We start from the raw sequence: 24,188 nt of genomic DNA, 5'->3' as shown, positions 1-24,188 counted from the left end.
TTTCATAAAGAGCTAAGTAATTAAGAATGGTGACGCACAAGACCGCTAGTATTATGCAGTGTTTAGGAAGAACCAAGTTGATCCAGGTGCGCTTGCATGCAAAGACCCTCCAAGATCTAGTGAGAAAAAAGCGCGTTGCAGAAAAATACAGCAACACCGTTTTGTAGACAGTACATCTACGTAATGTATGAAAGGCAAGCCTAAAAGTGGGCTGGGGGAATGAAGAGTGAATCTGTTTTTTTAAAATATTTATTTAATATATAATATCAATATAAATAAATATATTCATATATTGCGTAGGTGTCCTTTTTTCAAAAAAATAAACTTTATTTTTTAGATTTACAAAAAAGTTCAAATAGAGTTCTCATAAACTCCAGTTTCTGCTATTACTATCTTTTATTAGCATGGTGTTTTACTACAGCGAATGAGCCAATATTGATGCGTTATTATTAATTAAACTCCATACTTTATTCAGATGTCGTTAGTTTTTAGCTAATGCCCTTTTTCCAGGATCCCATCCAGGATACCACGTTACATTTAGTTTTCGCATCTCCTCAGGCTTCTCTTGGCTGTGACAGTGTGTGTCTCAGACTTTCCTTGGTTTTGATGCCCTTGACAATTTTGAGGAGTACTGGTCAAGTTTTCCGTAAAATATCCCTGAACTGGGATTTGTCTCATGTTTTTCTCACGATTAAACTGTGATTATGTATACTTGTGAGGAAGACCACAATCGGTACATACTATCACTGTGGATTTAACATTCTTGATGTTGACCTTGATCATCTGGCTAAGGTAGGTGGTCGCGGTTTTTGCACTACAAAGCTACTCTCCCACCCCCATCTCCATTTCCATACTGTTATGTCACCTTTTTAACGTAGAGAGGGTCACCTTTTTAATGTGCACAGTCACTAAGTAAGGTACACTGGGCTGGAGGGGGCTTGGGTAAATCCCCTCCCCACGAGTGCGGCGCAGGGCAGGACCGGTCGCGGGAGGCGGTGGGGAGAACTGGCTCCTCGCCTACCTCCAGGCGCCTGCTGTATCCTCCTCCCGCGACAGAAGGCCCTTTAGCTTCCTTCCCCTGCTCGGGGAGGATGCTCGCAGCCTGCGGGCCCAGGACAGCCCTAACCTGGGGGCGGGGCCGAGCGCAGACCACGCCCCTAGGACCCGCCCCGCCCTGGCGCACGCGGCTCCGCCCCGGGGCGCGTTGGGGCGGCGGGAGAGGGGAGCTTTCCGCCCAACGGCTCCTCCTCCAGACCCTCCCTGACTGCTGAGCAGCTCGCGGGTCCCGAGTGCCCAGCGAGCCCCGAGAGCGGGAGTGGGGCATAACTCGAGGCTGGTCCGAGGTGCCGCGCCTGGGACGCCCGCAGAGAGAGCCGCTGCTGCCCGCGTCCCCGTTCGCCCCTCGCGGTCCCCCACCCCGGTGGCCAGTGGCTAGGTGAGTGAGGGTTCCCCGGCCTGCTGGGGGCAAGGGACGGGGCGGTGGCAGGGTTACGCGGCCCCCGCCGGAAGGCCCCGGACTGTTCCTCGCCCCCTCCCGGTTCGGCCCTGCGGCTTCCTGGTTACACGGCGTGTAACCGTAAGGGGGCAGGTGTCGGGCTGGTCCCGGACGGGCTGAGTCAGCCTGGCTGCCCAGCTCGGTCAACGGCGGGGAGCCCTCCCTGTGGGGTGGGGGGTGCACAGGCGGGGCCCACAGTGGCCAGGGCCACGTGATTGTGCTGCTCCGCCGGAGTCTGGGGCTCAGGGCCTGGGCCGGATTGGGACCGGGTGAACCTGCGACAAGGCGGCGACTGGCTGGTGTGGGGATGGCCGGTGGCCACGGCCCCTCTGACCCCGTTGAGTTCTCGGGAGTGTGTGTACCCTTCTGGGAAGGGCTTATGTTGAGGAGAGCTAGCAGAGGAGGCTGCCTTCAGGAACTTTCCTCCGGAACTGGAAAGACGGAAATTCCTGGGAGCTGCTAGTTGGAGTTGATTTGCAAGGCACTGCGGGATCTATCCCAGGTGCTGTGTTCACCTGTGTGTTTACCTTCGCTGCCTTTCCTCCATTTCAACCTTAAGCTACAGTTTCAGGGAGGGATTCTTGACTTTTACCTCCCGCTGGGCTCTACCCAGTACCCTGAAGATTTAAAAAGGTAGAAACGCATCTGTTGGCCTAAAGGAGAGCTGCGCAGTTCATCAGCTGGAGACTTTGGGGAGAAGCTAAGCTAGACAGTTCTAGCCCAAGCTGGGAACAGTTTGCCTGGCACATTTCTGTCCCTGCCCCTCTAATCAGTGACCTTTCTTCGGAGATTGGGTGTTTTAGGACAGACCTGGGGGATCTGTGGTAGCCCGCCGCTCTGCCTTCCCTCCCTGCCGTCACTTTGCTCCCTGCTGCTTTGACCTGGGCATGGAGTGGCCCTGTGAGGGGTGAGCCTCTGCCCTGCCCCACGGCAGGGACAAAAGTTTACAGGGCAGTGCCAGGCTGAGTCCAGGAGCTGGACAGGTAGGGCGTGCTATCTTGCTCCCCCCCCCCCCACCCCGGACTGGCTCTCATTATACTCCTCCATTCCTTCCTTGTTTCAGTCAGTTGTTGGGGATTCCAGGAGGATTAACAGGGCCCCTTCCCTCAAGGCACTCTTCATGCTACTGGGTGTTCCCTGCCAGGAGAGGCCAGGTGAGGTGCCAGGGCTATTTGTTGCCGTGGCGTGGGGTGCTCACTACCTTGGGCTCCTGCATCCCTCCCGAATCTCACCTCTTACTGGTCTCTGTGCCTTCATTTCCTCATCTTTAAAGTGGGGGTAGTAATAATACCTACCTCACAGGGTTATGGTGAGGATTAAGTGAGTTAATATACTTAATAACCATACAGCTCAGGCACTGATCTGAACAGGTGGTGACTGGTGCACCATACCCCTGTGTCGCAGGATAGACGTAAAGCTTACAGCAGGGCCTGGCGCATGAGTAATCATCTGGAAGAGTCAACAGTAATAATAACAATAGCTATCACTCCCTTCGTGCCCTGAAGGGCCGAGTTGAATTACTCTCCTTCTGACCTGTTCCTCTGTCATAGCTCATGCTGTTCTGCCCTCCTTCTCCCAGTTCTGCGTGTTATTCACCACCCTCCTGGGAGCCATCCAGGTGCCTGGAGCAGGAAGGGACAAGACATGCTGTGAGCCCATGCAGCCCTCCTGCACTCCTTTGGCATCACTTCTCAAAACTCGCCTTGGAGTAATAATTATATGGCCACAAGTCTTCTCTCTGCCCCGTCCTCTGTGTCTGGAGGGTGGGGGGTATTTCTCACTCGTCTCTTGGTCTCAGAGCATCCAGAAGGACCTTGCCGAATGTCGGTACTCAGTAGATATTAGCTAAGTGAAAGAGGCAGGCCAGGGAAGTAAGGTTTCCCTGTTCTTAAAATGTTTGACTTTGGAAGCTGAATTTGGATAGGCCCAAAAAAACCCAACAACTTGGGAGAGTGAGATGGAAGTGAGTCCAGACTGAGAGGTGGGCCTAGGAACTGGCTGAGAGGCCAAGTGGGAGTCGCCTTGGACTCCTTTATGTCTCCAGGGCAAGGATGGTAGTCAGGGCTCATCCTGGATTGCTGCACCTAAGATCCATTAGTGATGCCTTGGCCACGTGATTTTGGGAGGATGGGTAGTTTGAGGTGGTAGGAGTGAGAATTGAGCCAGAATAGGTGAGTGTGGGTTTTTCTTGGGAATTCACTTGGGCGGGGAGGGGAAACCCTGTGTGGGCAGGAGGTGAATGTAGAAATGAAATCTGTGCCGAGTGCTGGATGTTCAGAGGACCCAGGGTCTTTGTGGAGCTCCCCTTCCTTCCTGCTCCTTCCTCTTCTCAGCTGCCGTCTTTTCCCTCCCGCTAAGCCTGAAGCAAGTCCCTGATACTTGCCCCATGGGGACCACTGGAGGAAGATTCTGTGTATAGGTGTATTTTACAATCACAGCCAAGAAAACAGACTCAGGTTTCTCTGAGTTTTTCTCCTCAGCACCCTGTGAGCCCATTGCCTGCAGAACATCAGGAATCTGAGGGCTACCTAAATAGAAAGGCTCTTAGGGGAAATGAAGACACCAAAGTTTCCTTGTTGGGAATTTGCATTTTTAAAAGGAGTTGTGAAATTCATGGCGCTTTCTAATAACCCTGAAACCATACCATATTAAGCCTACTGACCCTGAGCCCGGGTACCCCATGAAATAAAGGTCTGATTTCACATGGTGGTTTGTATTTGGGAGAATCCTGACAGTGCAGCATGTACAGTGACTTGAACCACAGCTGGCTTTGCTCCTGATGTGAGAAAGTAACAGGTGAGGCCAATGGAGGGGTGAGGAGACAGAGTTCTCATCCGTGCTTGGTATCCTGGGACAAGCCACATAGCCACACAGAGTCCCAGAGTTCTGGGTGGTAAAATGCCTACCTCACGTGGTGGTTTGCACAATCTGGTGAGGTGATGTTTGCAAAAGGGGTTTGAGATCAGTTAGGGGGTGGTAATGGCAGTGTTGATATCTTCGTTGTGTGCCTGCGAGGAATCTTGAAGCTGGGGGTGGAGTGTGCAGATGGCAGGTAGCTGACTCCTGGTTCTGTGATCTCTGAGTGTCTAGTCTTCCAGGGGCTTGTGCTCCTGAAAGTCCCACTGCCTTAGCAGAAAAAAAGGGGGAGGAATCACTCCTGAAATTGAGAGGGAAGTCAGGAGCCCCCAGCCTCTTACACCTGTAGCTGGGGAGAGACTGATTAGAGGACAGCGTGAGGGACAAGGAGAAACTCAGAGGCTGATAACAGGGAGCCAGAGGGAGTATACGGCAGATTAAGCCTGGGGAGTGGCATCCCTGGGGGAAAAGGGTGTGTATGTGGGGGGCTGGTGATAGCAGACATCAGCTTGCTGTGTCCACCTAAAAGGTCACGGCTATTTTAGGAAGCGGGTGACAAGGGATATTTCTATTGAACTCAGTGTTAGTGAGTATCCACTGTTTGCCTAGCCCTGTGCTGGGAGCACAAAAGCAGAGGCCACCCCTACCTGCCCTGGGTTGTCCCCTGCCTGTTCTGTAGTACAGATGTAAAATAATTTATTCAACCTTTCCCCCATTGCTGGGTATGGAGACTGTTGACTGTTTTTATAGTTTGAAATGGTGTTGGAGTAAACAATCTATAAAATCCTGTTTGGAATGTCACTGAATGTTTTATTTATAAGGAAGAGTTCACATTTTTATGGTATTAAGTTTTCCAAATCAGGGACAGATTACAGGCCTTGTGATGTAGAATGTCTTCATTAGATATTAAGAATAGGATTCTAATTGGATATGCTGGAGATATATATATATCTCATAAAATATATGTCATATAATTTGTAAATTATTTGTAAATAATTTTTTTTATTCCTACCTTTTTTTTCTGTTTGTTGGTCATTCATTTCAACCTTTATTGTTACTCATTTCTTTTTACTTCTGGCTTATTTTGTTGCTCTACTTCTATTTTATTTATTTATTTATTTTTATTATTTTTTTGTGTGGTACGCGGGCCTCTCACTGTTGTGACCTCTCCCGCTGCGGAGCACAGGCTCCGGACGCGCAGGCTCAGCGGCCATGGCTCACGGGCCCAGCCACTCCGCGGCACGTGGGATCCTCCCGGACCGGGGCACGAACCTGCGTGCCCCGCATTGGCAGGCAGACCCCCAACCACTGCGCCACCAGGGAAGCCCTGTTGCTCTACTTTTAACATCTAAATTGGTTCATTTATTTTTAGTGTTTTATTTTAATTAAAAAAGTATATAAAGCTCAGCGTTTTCCTCTGAGTACAACTCTAGCCAATGGGCCTTTGTATGAAATGCTCACCTTTCCATTGCTTTCTAGTACTCTGTAGATCAGTTTTGATCCAAGAATTTTTTAGAAGGCAACGTCCTGAATTTTTGAGTAAGTTTTGTGGGGGGTATGGTCATATTTTAATGTTGACTGCTAGTTTTATTGAGTGAATGTGCTCAGCAAAATCTCTTGTTGGACTGTATTAAGATTTTCTTTGTGGCCAGCTACACAATCAATGTGAAAAGGTTTCATGGACGTGTACTCTCTGTGGGATACAGACTTCAGATATATCTGTGATCTTGAGGTTGCCCTCTGCATCCCTGCTTATTGAATCTTTTTTTTGAGTCAAGCTCAACTTATATTCGTCTTGGATTTATGAATTTGGCATGCATGTTTGGTGTATACAGGTTTATCAAGCTTACCTTTGTGGATTGTACCTTTTGTCTTTTGCTTATTCAATGCTTTTGGCCTTTGGCCTTAAATTCTGTATTAACTCTTTTAGGAGCATATATCGCCAAGAATTTGGGAGAATCCCTTCTTCTTTACAGTCCTAAAATTAGTAACTAAGTGCATTTTATAGGACAGTAAGTGAAAGCCTCAGAAATTTGGAGGCAGGCGTCAGTCAGGGAGAGGGTAAGCCTCATCCTTTAGTTTCCACTCAGACTCATGCAGAGTAGGTAGTAATCAGACTGCCCCCGCTTGCTTCTGAGTCAGGATTACTGTGAGCTCCCCCTCCTTGCCTGTTCCAGTGGCCCCCATGATAGCCAGGTTTTAGGAGGGATGGATAAAAGGAGATCTGTCTGCAACGCCCAGGGATGGGCCTGAGTACTACTCCTCTGCCTTTGTGTTTGGTTCCCCCCCATCCCTTAGGTCCAAGGAGGTGGACAGCTGTGACTCGCAATTACATTTCCTTCCTCATCTGAACCGGCAAGGCGTACTTTCTCTTTTCCCCAAGGGATATGACAAAACAGTACACAAAAATGTCCTAGGGCCAAATGTCAGGTATAAAGACTTGGGCCACAAGTTTTACACTCGTTTCTATGCTTGTGTTTTAAGTCACATAAACTATTTCAAGGGACTAGAATGGCCTAAGCCCTGTTGTACCATGGATTCCTAGGGGGTAGTTTTCCAAGTCTTGTGTTTCCAGATGGCTGAGAAATGGTTGGAAAAAACCCTCAGTTTGCAGAGGCAGGATTATTGGAAAGTCCTCAACATGTTTTTAATATTAATATTTCCACTTCTGGTTTGTCTTTGTGTTTACCTAGTATGTCTTTGCCTTAATTTTTAACTTTTCTCTCTCGTTTAAAAAAAAAAGTGTTTCTCTTGTAATCAGCACGTGACTGGGGTTCGGGGACATGGCAGAAGGCAGTGATAATAGCAACAAACCGAATTTGGTCATTTCTGTCTTTGGTAGAGAATTCAGACTGTTTGCATACCAGATAGTCTTGATTTTATTTCTTGTGTCTTGTTTTCTGTTTATTATTTACTATACTTGGATGTTGTTTCTTTCCTGATTTCTGCTGTCTGGGTTAAGTTTCTCATCATTCCTCTTCCTTCCTCTTCCCCACCCACTTGCATTAGGATTCAGGTTTGGCCATGATTTAAGAGAGGAGTTTCTCGATCTCCAGAAATTGGAGTCCAGAGTTAATAAGTGTCTGTTCCATGAGGTTGTCCAGGCACGAGGCTCCTTATGAAAATTTGCTCCCAGCATTCTTCAGGGCTTTGGTTTACAACCTTGAGCGTGTTTAAGAATAACTGGCAAGGTTTGTTAAAACACGGATTCCTGGGCCCCACCCCTAAAGGTTCTGATTTAGGGGGTCTGTGGTGAGGCCCGAGAAATTTCCTTTATGACAGGCACCCAGGTTGTGCTGATTCGACCAGTCTGGGGACCACACTTGGGCAGTGTTGCTCTGGGTGCTTCCCTTACCTGCAAGGCCCAGGACAGCTGACTCCCTGACAGGGCCCTGCCTTGCTGCCAGGGAGGCCTGGAAACATAGTCCTTGTTTGGGGCTGCCACGTGCCAGGCTGCAGGTAGTGTTCTGTCATGGAAGCAAGAGGGGGCAGATGGTTGAGGGGGGTGACAACTGAAGTTTCTGGAACACCACCCACTGGTGTCCTCAGTCTGAAACTACTCCTGTGCTTGTCGGTTTTGCCACTGGCTAAGCCAGCCTTCCTCGGGTTAGGAAGTAGGACTGGTATCTTGTGACAGGGGCAAGCCAGCAGGCAGTGCAGGGGGCGGCAGCCTCCGATCCTGAGGGCAAGTTGCTGCTGCTACTTTTCTCATGCTCTGAGGGTCTCGCTGCTTCCAGGCCATTCCCAATAGTCAGGTCTGGCAGCCATTCGTTCTGCCACTTGGAGTCACCTCCTGATCTTAGAGGGCCCTCGGGATGCGGGGGCGGGTGTCCCTCCAAGACCCAGCTTTGGGATGGAGAGAGTCTAACTGTGCTTCCTTCTCCCGACTTACCTTCATCAACTCCAGGTGTGACACATCATTGTCTATTTCCGGGAGAGCTTGGGGACAGAGGCCATTTGAACCCTGAACTGAGCTGGGCTGTTGGTCAGCGCGGCTCCTGATACCCTGGAGAGATCAAAACAAGAGGCTGCCACCCCCTGCTCTCTGCTCTTGTTAACTCATGGGGGTGGACCTGGAGAGAAGCAGTGTCCCAGAGGCTTCCCTGGGCGAGGATGCTTTCTCTGTGGCTTGATGATACGGGGCTTTATTAGGAGGCAGCAGAGTCATTTTCTCATTCTGTCTTTCCCAGGGTAGCCTTTGCATTTCCAAGTCCATTCTCCAGCCCAGGAAGGTGGAATGGCGCCCAGAAGCGTGAGTGGCAGGGAGCCAGCCTGGGCCGCGATGCATCGGCCGGGAGGTCGAGAAACATGACTTGAGTCTTTGTCCTGTCCCAGCCGATCCTGAGAGCCCAGGCAGGCCTTGCTCTCTAGGCCTTGGCTCTCACCTCAGTAAAACAAGCTGGTTGAGTCAAAGAAACTCCTGAAGGCCCCTTCCAGCCCTGATATTGTAGGATTCCTGTGTAATCCAAATGCCAGCGCACTGGGAATTGGCTTTATTATTTTTATTTTTTTAAATAATTTTTATGTATTTTATTTATTTATTTATTATTTTTGGCTGCATTGGATCTTCGTTTTTGCGCGCGGGCTTTATCTAGTTGCGGCGAGCGGGGGCTACTCCTCGTTGCGGTGCGCGGCCTTCCCACTGCGGCGGCTTCTCTTGTTGCAGAGCACGGGCTCTAGGTGCGCACAGGCTTCAGTAGTTGTGGCATGCGGGCTCAGTAGTTGTGGCTTGCGGGATCTAGAGCTCAGGCTCAGTAGTTGTGGCGCACGGGCTTCGTTGCTCCGCGGCATGTGGGATCTTCCCGGACCAGGGCTCAAACCCGTGTCCCCTGCATTGGCAGGCGGATTCTTAACCACTGCATCACCAGGGAAGGCCTGGCTTTATTTCTAAGAGGTGTCTTTCTGAGCCTGCTTGCTCAAGTTCAACCCCTTGGTCAGGCCTGGACACTGGTCCGTGGCCACTCTCCAGCCTGCTTTGCCCGGAGCTTCTCCAGGCTGGGCCTCCCCAGGTGCCAGCCCTCGGAGGGCAGTGTCTGAGGCACTGTCTGGCTAATGATTGACATGGGCTCCAGCTATTCCTAATTCATTGGTGTGAGTGAGGTGTTGAATGTTTAACAGCACTTTCTATGGGCTTTTTGTTTAGTGCCTGGGAAAGGAGGGTCAGGGTTGGTGGAATGTGGCCCTGGGGCTCACTGGCTTGCTCCTGGGGCCTGATGGCATCTGTGACCCACACCTCAGAGGTGAGGCAGTGCCCCAGCAGAGTCGGGGATGTTCATATGCCCTCTCACATAACTTGTTCTACCTTGTCGTGGGAGGGAGAGAGGGAATGTCTTAGATCAGTCCTTTCTGCCCCCAGAATTCCTGGAGCCTCTGTACCAGAAGCTCTGACTGAAGAGGTCATTGGGACAGGTGCCACCAGGGTGTGAAAGAGATGAATCAGGGTACACTGGTGTCCTGTTGGTGTGTGTCAGGGACCTTGCTGTGCCCTGCCCCATACTGGCCAGTGGAGGAGGAGAGAAGAGGCCTGTCCTATAGCCCGGGCACTGACTTTCTCACTGGGAGGCCTAGAAAAAGTAATTCTGCCTTGGGCACTAGTCCGGTGTGTGATCCTTGCTTGTCAAGAATTATCCCTGAGCCTTAGTTCTCTTGAGGTGATAATACCTCTCTTGCAGGATCATTTCAAAGGTTAATGAGGTGATATATAATGAGGTAATATATGTATTAATACCTGTCATAGGTACTGGAAAAGGGGGAGTATTATTAGAGCACTAAGAAGACATAGGAAACATTTTAGGCCAAGTGCTGGTAAGTTCCAGAAAGGGAGATCATCGTTGTGGGTGGAGAGATCAGGGTGGGCTTCCTGAAAGAAGTGGGGCTCCATCTGGCTAAAAGGAAAGCCAGAATTGACTTAGGCTTAAGGAAGGCACAAAGGAGATAGGAGGACAGACCAGGTAGAGGGACTGTTTGAGCAGAAGTTCTGAAGATGGAAAGTGCTGAGGTATTGGCTTGACTGAGCTACAGACATGCATTTCCTGCATTCTTTCCATCACACAGAGACCTCCAGGGACCTTCCATTTTCTTGCCATGGCACAGCCCAGGGTGGGTTGGCAGGCTTTAGCATCCCACCTGCACAGTGATCAGCCCCACCTGAGATCTGAAAGAGCATCTTCTCCTCCAGGGTGATCTGCAGATTCTGATGGGGATTTCTCTTCAGCTTCCAGCTGAATAAGACTGGCTGGGGACTTGGTCACCATTAGAAGAGCAGCCCTTGATAAGTGCTATTTGAAGGAGAGATTTCCTGGAGCTTCCAGGAGCTGGAGTATATACTCTGTCAGGTCTTCTAGGTTTGAAGGGACTAGGCCTTTCCGAAGGCTTTGAACAGGCCCCAGGACTGCAGAGCCCCAGGGACGCCCTGCTGCCTTTAGGTCTTTAGTCTTGTGCGCCACCCCTCTCCCCACCTCTTACCTGGCAGGGCCCTGGATGAACATCTGTTCCTTTCATTACAAATATCGGTACCTGCAGGGTCTGCCCTGGTTTGGACAGTGGGCAGCCGAAACAGGCATCCTGGATGAAGGGGCAGCTGCTGCAGCCCTAGCTGTGTGCCACCACGTGGGAATGTAGGACCCTTGTTGCCAGGTTTCCTGCTTTTCCATTTAAAACAAAATTTAAGTGGGAGAGTCTCTTTTGTGGCCTCACCTCTCCCCTCCCCACAACAAAATAAATGTTTGTGAACTACAAAACCTCCAGGGAGCCCCAGGTCCTGGGCAGCACAAATTGACAACCACGGATCCCTTGCAGGCTCGCTCATTTAACAGATGAGGGAGAGATGCCCAGGGGAGCCTTGGGTTCGCCAAGGCCCATCCATCAGAGAGAAGCCGCTTTCCTAGACACCACGCCTCCCACCTCTCCTCCCTCCTCCTCTCTGCTCTCAGAGCCCTTTCCTCATTCTCAGCCTTAATCTCCATTCTGCCTGGGAGTGGCTCTTAAACATTTTGTGGGTATTTTCCTGTGATTGCTCTTTTGTGTTTATCTCCCCAGCTAGAGGGAAAGCCTGGTGCAGGTCAGAACTTTTGTTTTTTCCTCCTGTGCTCCAGGAAGTCTAGCCCAGCACTGGATGCCTCTCTGAGCCCAGAGGTGGAACTAGTGTTAAGATAATGAAACTTAACCTTCAGGTTGAAGCCCCCCCACCCCCCCAGTCACTTGCGTGTGGCCTTTGCAAGGCTGTGGGAGAGGCCCTGCAAGTGAATTCACAAAGTCATATAGTTTTGTCGAATTTGCAAGAAAGTGTTCTGCATCCAGGGTCTTAAAAGGGCCCCTAAAATTATATAGGCTTCAGGCTCAACAAAACCTGAACCTCCCTCTAAAGATGCTGTGAAAACTCAGCCATTGGCTTGGGTCCTGCCTTTTGGACAGTGGGCCCTTGGCTTGGGAGCAGGAAGTGGGCGGGTCCTGAGCCAGCCCTGGGAGGATCTTGCTGTGTCACCTTGGCCTGTCACTTCCACTCTCTGGTTGTCAGTTTCTCCACTTGTGAAATAGGAGCCGGGGTGGGGTGGGCGGGAATGAACTGAGTCATCTCTAGGGCAGAATGATCTCTGGTGTCCCAGTTGCTTGGTTTTGGCTGGCTGGGTGTGATTTTCTTTTTTTTTTTAACATCTTTATTGGGGTATAGTTGCTTTACAATGGTGTGTTAGTTTCTGCTTTACAACAAAGTGAATCAGCCATACATATACACATGTTCCCATATCTCCTCCCTCTTGCGTCTTCCTCCCACCCTCCCCATCCCACCCCTCCAGGCGGTCACAAAGCACTGAGCTGATCTCCCTGTGCTATGCGGCTGCTTCCCACTAACTATCTACCTTACGTTTGGTAGTGTGTATATGTCCATGACTCTCTCTCGCCCTGTCACAGCTCACCCTTCCCCCTCCCCATATCCTCAAGTCGATGCTCTAGTAGGTCTGTGTCTTTATTCCTGTCTTACCCCTAGGTTCTTCATGACATTTTTTTCCCCTTAAATTCCATATACATGTGTTAGCATACGGCATTTGTTTTTCTCCTTCTGACTTACTTCACTCTGTATGACAGACTCTAGGTCCATCCACCTCATTACAAATAGCTGGGTGTGATTTGATTGCCCCACCAACCCGAACATCACACTGCCCACCTTTCCCCTCCCAAGAGCATTTGCATTGCTGGCTGGGTGTGCCTGGCCAGCCATAGGGAACCCACTCACAAGCCCTGGGTCTCACCATGGTGACTTTGTTGATTGATAATAATACAAGCAAGCAAAGCTTTACTGAGTGAGCTCTTATTCCCAGACATGTAGGAGACGTGAGCACCTGGTCCCTCCCTTCTCGGTGGAATGGTTTCTTCTGTGGTCTTGGTTTATCGCTTCTCTTGCTGACAGAGGTAGACTTGTGCACTGATCTCTTATACAAAGCAAGGTTTTTCAAAGAGGACACCATGGAAAGATCTGGAGGGAAGGAGAGAAGCGGTGGTCACTGTATGTACTTGCTTTCTATTGCTGCTGTAGCAATTTATCCATATTTAGTGGCTTAAAACCACACAGCTTTTCTTTTTAATACCATTTTAACCATTTTTCGGTCTGCTGTTTGGTGGCATTAAGTACATTCATATTATTGTGTAACCGTCACCACCATCCATCTCCAGAACTTTTCATCTTCCCAAACTGAAACTCTGTCTCCATTAAACGCTAACCCCCGACTCCACTCTCCCCTCCCCCCAGCCCTCGGCACCACCATTCTACTTTCTGTTTCTGAATCGGACTACTCCAGGTGCCTCATAGAAGTGGACTCATAGAGTATTTATCTTTTTTTTTTTTTTTTGCGGTACGTGAGCCTCTCACTGTTGTGGCCTCTCCCGTTGCGGAGCACAGGCTCCAGACACGCAGGCTCAGCGGCCATGGCTCACGGGCCCAGCAGCTCTGCGGCATGTGGGATCTTTCCGGACCGGGGCACGAACCCGTGTCCCCTGCATCAGCAGGCGGACTCTCAAACACTGCGCCACCAGGGAAGCCCGTATTTATCTTTTGACTGGCTTATTTCACTCAGCATAATGACCTCAAGATTCATCCATATTCTAGCATGCGTCAGAATTTCCTTCCTTTTTAAGGCCAGATACCCTTCTGTTATGTATATACTGCATTTTGCCTATCCATTCATCTGTTGATGGACATTTGGGTTGTTTCCACATTTTGGCCGCTGTGAACAGTAACTTCCGTGAACACTGGTGTACAAATATGTTCGGGTCCTGCTTTCAGTTCTTTTGGGTACATATGCAGAAGTGGAATTGCTAGGTCGTACGTTTAATTGTTTGAGGAACTGCCCTACTGATTGCGGCTGCCCCATTTTAGCACACGACTCTACTGTCATACGGTTTTGTCTCACGGGTCTCCTGGTGTTTGTTGGCAGGGTTATATCTTTTCTGGAAGCTCTAGAGGGCAATCTGTTTCCTTGTCTTTTCTAGCTTCTAGAGGCTGTCTGCATTCTTTGGCTCCTGGCGCCCGTCGTGCATGGATGGAATCCCTCTCAAGCTTCTTATCTCTTTCTTTTCATCTTTATTTCTCCTCATCCTTTCCTTTCATCCTTAACATAGCAAGGAAAGGACTCATGGGTCCACCTGGATAATCTAGGATACACTACCCATCTCAAGGTTGGTAACCTTGATCACATCTGCAAAGCCCCTTTGTCATGTAGGGCAACATAGTCACCAGTTCTGGGGGATCAAGGTGCAGTCTGTCTGTTGGGAATATTTTTCACATTGGAGGTTCAGAGAGGTTAAGTTGTCCTGTGAATGTCACACAGCAAGTGGTGAAGTTAGGACCCAGACCCTACCTACCAAGCTAATGCTCCTTAGGGAGTAAGTTAAAATTAACTGAGCACCTACTCTATACTAATAAGCTACATGATGGATAGCTTTATATGCGTGTATCAGTGCATCACATCCTCACCACCACACAGTAAGATGAATGTACTTTCCCCAGTTTTAAGGAGAAAGGCTCAAAGAGGTTAGGCAACATGCCCAAGGTCAAACGGCCAGCAAGTGGTAGAGCTAGAATTGGAACCATTGTCATTGGACCCTGTGTTTCTCCCTGGTTGCCCAGCAGCAGTGTTAGAAGATTCTATCAAGGCTGTGTGGGCCGTGGGTAAAATTCATATGACAGAGCTCTTGATGGGGGAGTGTGGGTTGTGCAAAGATGGGGGCACTGGTTTAGAGTATGGGAAAGAGAGTAATTGGAGGTGGTAGAAGGACCTACGGAGGACCTGGGGTTGGATGTTATGAGACCCAGTGTTGGTGATGCTTAGACTGTGTGACCTGGATGAGCCACCCAGCCTCCCCTTCCCCACCCAGACAAGGGAGGGGTTCAGAGAAGGAGCTCCCCAAGTTCCTTTCCAGCTGAGCTTCTGACGGGTTCATTGTGCAGACAGTACCTGCCGCCGAGCTTGGAGTGAGGTGCACCCCTGTGGGCCCAGGCGATCCTGGAGGAACAGCGCTTGGATTGGAGTTTGCAGGAACTGGAGGGACTTGAGCACCAAGTCTGGGACAGCCAGGAGGCCTCTAGTGCTCTGGGGCTTGTGCTTGATTTACATCCGCTAGTCCCGAGGAGCCCCTTCTGATCAGGTGGTGTGATTGCCGGCAGCTTCCCCACCGGAAGTGGTGAAACTGACAGACACAGACCTGCCTCCCCAAGCCTGAGCTGCACTCAGAAACAAACCACGGTTTCCGTATTTGGGGAAGGGGAAAGGGGTGTGTGGGGAGGGGGGTATTTCCTCAGGTCCTGGCCACACCTTGGACTTAGGTGGGGGGATTTTTCTTTCACTGCCACTGTGTCTGTCACAAGAACCTTGGCGACTACAAGAACCGCAGCCTGAGCCCCCGTCATGTCTTGGGCCTGGTTGTCAGCCAAATACTGACACCATACCTGGGTTCACCTGCTTCCTCTGTGGCCGCTTTCCAGTCCTCAGAAATCCTGAATCGGGGTTGGCATTTGGTTAAGTGTTGGCTCTTCCGGAAGCCTGTTTGGTATGGGCACCTGCCACAGGGGTCTCTCCCGATGAGCTGGAGTGACCCAGGTTTGCCAGGGCTGTGCCGTGGAGGAGTTAGTAGAGAGACCTGCTGTGAATCTCCCTGTCTGCCTGCAGGTACTTTTCCATGAAGGTGTTCCCTCCTGCCTCGCCCCCTCCTCACTCCTTCTCCATTCCCACTACCTGGTCTGGAAAGGCAACTGAGAGCAGAGAATATGGTTTCTCTCAGGGCCGTCCCAGGGTGGACATGCGGACAGCAGGCTCCTGGGTGCGGGCACGGCTGGAGCTTTGTGCAGGCTGAGGCCCTGCTCCCGGGCAGGTTTCTTTTCCAAAGGCCTTCTCAAAGGTGCTTCCTGCTCCATCCCTCCCACCCCCTTTTTTTCCTGGAGCTTGGACCAAGCCTCCAGGGCACCCAGGCCTGCAGCAGGGTTGGAAACAAAACACTGCCAGTTTCCTGTTGGTGGTTTCTCCTCGTGGAGATTGGAAAATCCAGCACAGCCATTCCCGTCCAGGATCTGCTGCTGCACTGGGCTTGGTGTGGGAGAAGGAACCAGCTGACTTTACTGCTCCTGTCCTCTGCCCTTCTTCACACTGTTCTGACCACCAGCTCTCCACCCTGTGCCCTCCCTGCTCCCACATTTCTCATCCTGTGTATTATCAAATGGCCCAGGGTCCTCTGGGACCCTCTAATCCTGTTTGCTATTTTATGTTGGGGAAACTGATACAATGAGAGGTTAAATGATATCATGAGAACATATTTGATGTTAAACTGTTACTATCTACATTTAACAGATGTGGAAAACTGAAGCCCAGAAAGGTTAAATAACCTGCCCAAGACCACGCACCTCTTAGGGAGCAGAACTGGGATTCGAGCCTGGGCCACATCTGGCTTCAGAGTTCACGCTCCTCCCACCACCCTAGACTGCCTTTAGTGAGATGCTCGGGATCACGGGTAAACCTGGTGTCCTGCTTCCTAGGTCTGTTGTATTCCATCAACCAGTGTTTTTAAAGTTTTGGTCTTTGAAATACTAGCGTCTGGGGCTGGTGGGCCATGTGAGGAAGTACAGCGTAGGGGTAAAAGTCCTGAGCCTCGGAGCCTGGCTGCTTGGGCTTGAATCCTGGCTTATCATTTACTAGCTGTAACCTAGGGCAACTTGTATAATCTCTCCATACCTCAGTTTCCTTATCTCTTATACAGAGATCATAATCTTAGTATTTGTCTTATAGAGTTGTTGTAAAGTTCTATTCCATGTATAGCACTTAACACAGTGCCTAGTACATAATAAGTATTCGATAAATGTTAACTATTATTATTATTGCCTAGTAAGTTTGGGAAATTGAGGGAAAAAGTTAAGCAGGCACCTTTGTTACAGGACTTCTCAGAGCCTTTATTATCCTATTAAGTATTGGCACTTTTCCGGAAGGGGATGTCGTAGGCAGCGTTTTCCAAAGTTTTTGGACAACTAATCTCTTTCTCTTTTTTAACTGGGCACCTGGTAAATTCTCTACTCATAAGATGTAAGCTGGTGTCGGGGAACACAGTTCAGGAAGCACTGAGCTCTACATCATGCTGCCTGTTTTTGCTTGGCAAGGCTGAGCTGGAGATGGGAGTCCAGGCTAGACCTGAGCACGACTTTGAAGGACTGTGTGTGGCAGAGCTTGGGCTGTGCCAGGCTTCTCTCCTCCTGTCCCTGTAGGTATGGGGAGAGGGAGGTGGTGGGAGCCGAGGCACCTGAGGGTTTCTGGAACCTCCTGGCCATGAGGAATGTCCTTGGCTGACCGCAGTTCAAAGCAGTCATTGCACTGTCCTTGGAGGAGAGGTCTTAAACTAGGTCACCAGTGGCAGGACCGGTTGGGACCACCAAACAAGCCAGCCCAGCCTAGGTTGAAATGGTCACAGGTTTTGCAGTATGACCCTCTTAGGGAAAGGTAGGCAGGCTTTGCTCCCAGCAGGCTGAGTTCTACCTTGGACCCTCTCCCCATGTGTTTGTGACTTGAGTAAACGGTGTCCCTGGCATATTTTGGCTCCAAAACCAAGGTGGTTAGAAACTAGATAATCTTCAAGTTTCCTTCCAGCGTAGGCATTTAGGAAGTCTGTAAATCTAGGATTGGGGTGAAAACCTGAAGAGGTGTCCCCTTCAGGAGTCCTAAAATCCAACTAGGAAGAGCCCCAAGAGGTGAAGCCCCCTGTCACAGCCGTGGTCTGGGGAGGTGAGGGCCTGGCTCCAGGTCACTGATCGGGGACCTTTTCCGTATTAACATTCTTGGAACTGACTACCTTAAATAGTCTTGCTTTGGGCCCCATTTGCGCCCTGCTCTGGGTTGTTGCCTCTCAGCAATGACCCTGGAGAGATGGGCAGTGTATGGCGGTCAGGAGCTGCTCAGACCGGCTCAGGGCTGGCTAATCCTTCATCTCCCAGCAGCCAGGTACTGGAGGTGGGCCAGGAAGGCATGTGGCTGACCGGTTACACCTTAGCCTGCCCAAACCTAGCTTTGCACTGGAGCAAGCAGAGTTTGCAGATAAGCAAATTTCTTCCTTGTATTTTTAAAAATTATACATATATGTATACACGAACATACATAAACTGTATATATATACATACATGTATGCATTTACATTTGTGTGTATGTGTGCGTGTGTTTTGTCTTGAATTATACTTTGGAAACTGCTCAGTGGCGACCTTTGAGTAGGGGATTAGAGGGGAGAATGAACTTTGTTTCTTTGTGCCTTTCTGTTCCATTTGAATTTCCCTACAGTGTGTTTGTATTCCTTTTATTTTTTATTTTTAAATGTGATTTGTATTTTAGAGCAGTTTTAGGTTCACAGCACCACCTCCACCACTATCATCACCCCACATCAGAGTTACAATTGATGAACCTATATTGACACAGCATTATCACCCAAAGTCCATAGTTTACATTAGGGTTCACTCTTAGTGTGGTACATTCTATGGGTTTTGACTAATGGATCCACCATTTTAGTGTCGTACAGAATAGCTTCACTGTCTTAAAAATCCTTTGTGCTCTGCCCATTCATCCCTTCCTCCCCCTAACTCCTGGTAATCACTGATTTTTTAACTTCTCCAGTTTTACTTCTAGAATGACATACAGTTGGAATCGTGCAGTACATAGCCTTTTCAGACTGGCTTCTTTCACTTAATAATATGCATTTAAGGTTCCTCCCTGTCTTTTCGTGGCTTGATAGCTCATTTCTTTTACTGCTGAATAATATTCCATGGTCTGGATGTACCACAGTTTATTTATCCGTTCACCTTTTGAAGGCATTTTGGTTGCTTCCAAGTTTTGGCAGTTATGAAGAAAGCCACTATAAATATCCATGTACAGGTTTTTGTGTCCATGTGTGTCTTCATCTCCTTTGGGTGAATACCAAGGAGTGCTGTTGCTGGATCATATGCTAAGAGTAAGTATGTTTAGTTTGTAAGAAACTGCAAACTGCCTTCCAAAGTGGCTGCACCATTTTGCACTTCCACCAGCAATGAATGAGTTCCTGTTTCTTCACATCCTCATCAGCATTTGGTGTCATCAGTGTTTTGGATTTTGGCCATTCTAATAGGTGTGTAGTAGTATTTCATTGTTATTTTAATTTGCAATTCCCTAAGCATCTTTTCATATGCTTTTTTGCTATCTGTATGTGTTCTTTGGCAAAATATCTGTTCAGGTCTTTTGCCATTTTTTTTTTTTTTTTTTTTTTGCCATTTTTTAATTGAGTTTTTTTTTTTTTTCTTTTTAATTGAAGTATAGTTGATTTACAATGTGGTGTTAGTTTCAGGTGTACTTTATTGTTGAGTTTTTAAGAGTTCTTTCTGGATTTTGGATAACAGTCCTTTATCAGATGTGTCTTTTTAAACATTTTCTTCCATTCCGTAGCTTGTCTTCTCTTCCTTTTATTTTTAAAAAGAAATCAGCAAGGATCATCTGAGCTGCATGGCTTAAACTCTACATTTAAATTTTTGCATAAACACAGATTGAGGATTTAATGTTAAAAAACTAGCACAAATAAATACTCTAGCCCCCAGACTGGGAAGGCCGGTGGAGGGGTCATCCCACGAAAGCGTCCACCCTAGTCCAGGCCCTCTTGGTCTGCTGCTGGTCACTGGGGCGGGAGGTCTCAGGGCCGTGCAACTTCTGGCCCTGGGAGACGCGTCCAGGTCTCTGCCTCCTCTCAGTGTTAGCCCGCTGTAAGCTGTGTCCCCACCTGGCCCTCTGGGGAGGACAGTGCTATATCCTTGTGTGAGGCATGGCCCTGCCACCATCCTTTTTCCTCCATGTCCCTGGAAGTGAGGCAGGACACCAGAAGATGTGCGTAGTGCATCGTCCAGCCCGTCTTGCCATCTCCCACTGTGGGGGTTGGGGGAACAAGAAGACTCCCCATTATGGGGTGTGTGGCTAGGTCAGGGTAGTGAGGTGCCTCTTGTTCTGGGCGATTTTGCCTCTTCTCCCAACACAACAATTTCTAGATTCCTGTGTTTGGGACTCTGGCTAGGGCCTTTGCGGAGCCCTTGAAATTGAATGGTATTCTTGTGTACATGTACACAGTTTTAGGGAACAGGCCATTTTACAGTCCCTGAGAAGCCCCCTATGTACCTGCTGTATGCTTTCAACATTCACCTAGGAAACTGAGGCTTGGTCTCATGGGATCTTGGGATGCCCAGGTTTGGTGTTTATCCTCAGAGTTTACTGCTGGGAATAAAGGCTAGATAGAATAAGCTAGAAAGTGTCGAAGTACCTTAAAGGAAAGTTTGTTTCCTAGAGTGTGGAGCACAGAATCAGTTACATCAGAACTTCTGCAGGACTTCCCTGGTGGTGCAGTGGTTAAGAATCCGCCTGCCAGTGCAGGGGACACGGGTTCGAGCCCTGGTCCAGGAAGATCCCACATGCTGTGGAGCAGCCAAGCCTGTGTGCCACAACTACTGAGCCTGCACTCTAGAGCCTGTGAGCCACAACTACTGAGCCTGCGAGCCACAACTACTGAGCCCGCACGCCACAACTACTGAAGCCTGCCTGCCTACAGCCCGTGCTCCGCAAGGAGAAGCCACCGCAATGAGAAGCCCACGCACCTCAACGAAGAGTAACCCCCGCTCGCCGCAACTAGAGAAAGCCTGCGCGCAGCAATGAAGACCCAACGGAGCCAAAAATAAATAAATTAAAAAGAATCCCTGGAGGTGGGAACGGGATGCTTGTTTATATTTCGGATTCCTGGACCCTTTTCAGACTGAAGGGCCCAGAATGATTGCGGCCAAAGCCTCGGCACTGAGAGTGCGGCCACCACCATCACCAACATGAGCCTCCTCAACAAGCCCAAGGTGAGATGACCCCGGAGGAGCTGCAGAAGCGGGAGGAGGAGGAGTTTAACACAGGGCCACTCTCCGTGCTCACCCAGTCGGTCAAGAACAACACCCAAGTGCTCATCAACTGCCACAACAGCAAGAAGCTCCTGGGCCGTGTGAAGGCCTTCGACAGGCACTGCAACATGGTGCTGGAGAACATGAAGGAGATGTGGACCGAAGTCCCCAAGAGTGGCAAGGGCAAGAAGAAGTCCAAGCCAGTCAACAAGGACCGCTACATCTCAAAACTGTTCCTGCGTGGGGACTCGGTCATTGTGGTCCTGCGGAACCCGCTCATTGCTGGCAAGTAGGGGACTCCTCCCTGCCGTCAGAACTTGCCCCCTCGTTTTGCGAAGACCTGCCCTTTGTGCTGGGAATAATAAAGTCATGTGTTTTTTCTAAAAAAAAAAAAAAAAAGCCTCGGCATTTTTAGCAAGCTGTCCAGGTGATTCTCACGCGTGATGAAGCAGTGCTACAGAAAGTGTAGTCCAGAGTCAAGGAGCATCAGCATGTTTGGACAAGTCTCAGACCTACGCTTGCAGCGACTGTGGGGGCAGGACCCAACAACCTGGGTTAAAACAAGTCCAGCAGGTGATCGTTTTGCAGACTGAAGTTTGAGAAGCACCAGTTTAGCCAGAGAGGGCCACAGCTGGATGAAATCAGGCATACAGGTGCAGGTCGATGGTCCCAGTGAGGAAGGAAGGGTGGTATCTGTGCTGCATCGTGCCCCAAGAGAAGCAGGACCAGAGGCCGGAAGTTCCCTGCAGGCTGGTTTCTAGGAACTGGTTGAACGCCTGTACCTGCGTGGTCCTGGGTGGGCTGATGTCGGGCTGGGAGTTGGTCGGCAGCGACAGTTCAGGAGTGCTCTTTCTGTATCACTCGCCTGGAAGAACGCAAATGCCATGCTTTCCCGATCGGTGGATATAAAAGAAAGCTGAGAGAGAGTGCTAAGATGCTTGATGTTGGTCAGGATGGCAGGTCTCAGTAGGCTAGAGGGACGATGGGCAGAATGGAAGAGAGAAATTTAACAGGAATCAGCATCCCGTCTCCATTGTCCAGAACACCCAAGTGTTACCCATCGGGGAGGTGGGGGGGGGAGGGGCGGAGCTACTGCCCTGTGCTCTCCAGTCACCCCTGGGGCCTTTGGTTCCCAAGAGAGCTCAGAAGGAGAACGGAGTGGGTCGCAGACGCGAAGCTATTTCAGGCAGGAAATGGTGGGAGAAAAATGAGAAGACTGGAGGTGGTCTCTTGGGGAGAGGTGAAGATGGGGTCCTGGGGGCATCGTCAGGGAACTCTGGGAATGAGCACCATCACCCTGTGAGCGGGCTGAGGCTGGCCTGCGGTCCTGCCCCAGGCCGGGAACCTTAGCAGTCCCTTCAGGTCCAAGTCCCACGGTATATTTATATAATAATGCCAACCCCAGGCTCAGAGCTGGGCAGCCTTGCACTGAATGGACCCTGTGTGAGTTATTCAAATCTTGGAAGAACAGCACGGCCTCAAGTGAGCTCAGAAATCCCCACCTGAATTGGGCCTTTCTTAAAGTTGTTTTTTTTAATTGGCATACATGCATGTGGCGGGAGATGCAAATATAAACAGTGAGCTTCATTTCTATTCCAGTTTTCCCCTCCAGAGGCAACAAGTGTTACCCAGTTTCTTGTTTAACATTCCAGGGATGGGTGTGTGTGTGTGTGTGTGTGTATACAGCACTAAATTTGTACATTTTCTTTTTTTAAACGAAGTTAGCATACACACAGCACTACACCTCGATTAATCATGGCGATCGTTTCAAATCACCGCTTACAGAGCTGGCTGTTTCTGAAAAAGCTGCGGAGTATCCCCGTGTGGATCTGCCTGATTTACTTAACCAGCCTCTCGCTGGTGCACATCTGGGGGCTCCTTCTTGCTGTTGTGGCAGGTGCCGCAGTTTAGTGTGTCTGGGAAACAGACTTCCAAAAGTAGAGCTTCTGAGTCAAAGCGTGTGTCATGTTTAATTTCTACTTCTCTATTTTTAACTGGCAAGTCAGCATATTAGTGAGGGTGAATATCTGTAGTTCCTTTTCTGTAATTGTTTGCATCATTTGAGTTTCTATAAAGGTTACTGGTCTTTTTCTTATCATAAAACATTTTTCCTAAATTTGTCACTTCCCTAGTCTTTATGTTGTTTTCGTTACTTGTTTCTTACGCAGAAATTTAATTTCATCCTTGGGGATAAGGGCTACTTCTTATGCTTAAACTTGGTCTGGCTGAAGTTTTATCTTGGCCTATGGAACAGGGTAGGATCCAGCTTTTCTGTTTTGTTTTTCCATCCGACTGTGGATGGGCCTTTGGGCTCATTCTCCTGGGAGGTGGTCTCCAGAGACAAAGGTGTCAGGAGCACAGCTGCAGCTCCCCCTGTTTTTCTGAGGGCCGGTTTCTCTTTCTTCCATCAGAAAGTTCCTGGCCCATCCATCATTTGCCTCCCCAGGGTATCTCCTCAACAATGACATCCGAGGGTTCTGGCAGATGGGTCAGACTGAAAGCACCACTAGGGACTTCAGTCACCACGTGACAGCGTGCTTGGGAAAGGGCCTTTGGCCCACACCGCAGGTCGCCAATTCTAGCTCTCTCCAAGGTCACTAGGCCATCATCCGGCCTCCCATTGCAGTCACCAGTGGGACCCACTGACCCAAACAAATTACCATGCCCACAGAGCTGAGAACCCAGACCCACCCCATGGGGACCGGTGGCACCTTGAGGAAGCCCTTCAGCTTCCTTGGAAACAGCATGCCTAGTTCGCCAGTGTAGCTGTGAAAGGCAACCAGAGTCTTGTAGGTGACTGACAGCGTCTAGAGCAGTGTTTCTCAAAGTGGGGTCCTTGGACTAGCACCTGGGAACTAGTTAGAAATGCAAATTCTGGTTCTACTGAGTCAAACCCTGTGGGTGGAGCCCAGCAATGTGTTTAACAAGCCCTCCAGGTGGTTCTGATGCACACTGCAGTTTGAGAACTAGCTTGGGACCCAGCCTGGGAAGAGAGCAGCTAACCTAGGGTCAGCAGGTGTGATTGTTAAGGGGGCCCGTAGGTTTCCTCACTCTCACTGGTTGTTGGATGCCTCTCAAACGGCAGCAGCCACTGATTAGCAAGAGTAGGCAGGTTGCCTGACAGTGTGTGGTGTTACGGCAGATCTGTGTCCCTCCTGGGCAGTTCCACTAACATGAGACACGGCAGAGGGATCTGTACAGAGAGGGACTTTGTGAGAACAGATATCACACCATCACCAACAGGTAAGAGCTCTAGGTTCTGGCCTTTCTCCTTCCCTTACTACTGATCTGCAAGTCACTTACCTTTCTGAGCTCCATCTGCCCCATCTGTAGGGACAGGATTGTGCTCCCTCACTTGTCCTGATTCCGGATCCTGGATCAGATGAGCCCTCCTGAGGTCTCTCCTTGTTTCTAGGAATGATGATATGATAC

The 24,188-nt window shown here is 49.6% G+C and overlaps 1 protein-coding gene and 1 pseudogene across 1 annotated transcript in view; both read left to right on the top strand.

Moving 5' to 3' along the window:
- The first annotated feature begins 1,225 nt into the window (after positions 1–1,225).
- The window catches only part of ANXA11 (annexin A11), a 40,701-nt gene continuing 17,738 nt past the window's right edge, over positions 1,226–24,188 (top strand). Inside the window, exon 1 of the mRNA XM_027129743.1 lies at positions 1,226–1,435. The gene's annotated coding sequence lies outside the window, so the exon portion shown is untranslated. The remainder of the gene's footprint in view (positions 1,436–24,188) is intronic.
- LOC113632534 (small nuclear ribonucleoprotein Sm D2 pseudogene) lies at positions 20,514–23,913 on the top strand (annotated as a pseudogene).

Source organism: Aethalodelphis obliquidens, unplaced genomic scaffold (assembly GCF_003676395.1).
Source record: "Aethalodelphis obliquidens isolate GAN/ISIS:26980383/991018 unplaced genomic scaffold, ASM367639v1 scaffold37, whole genome shotgun sequence".
Taxonomy (NCBI): Eukaryota; Metazoa; Chordata; class Mammalia; order Artiodactyla; family Delphinidae; genus Aethalodelphis; species Aethalodelphis obliquidens.
The sequence above is the reverse complement of the archived record's forward strand: the minus strand, read 5'-3'. Positions and strand labels throughout refer to the sequence as shown.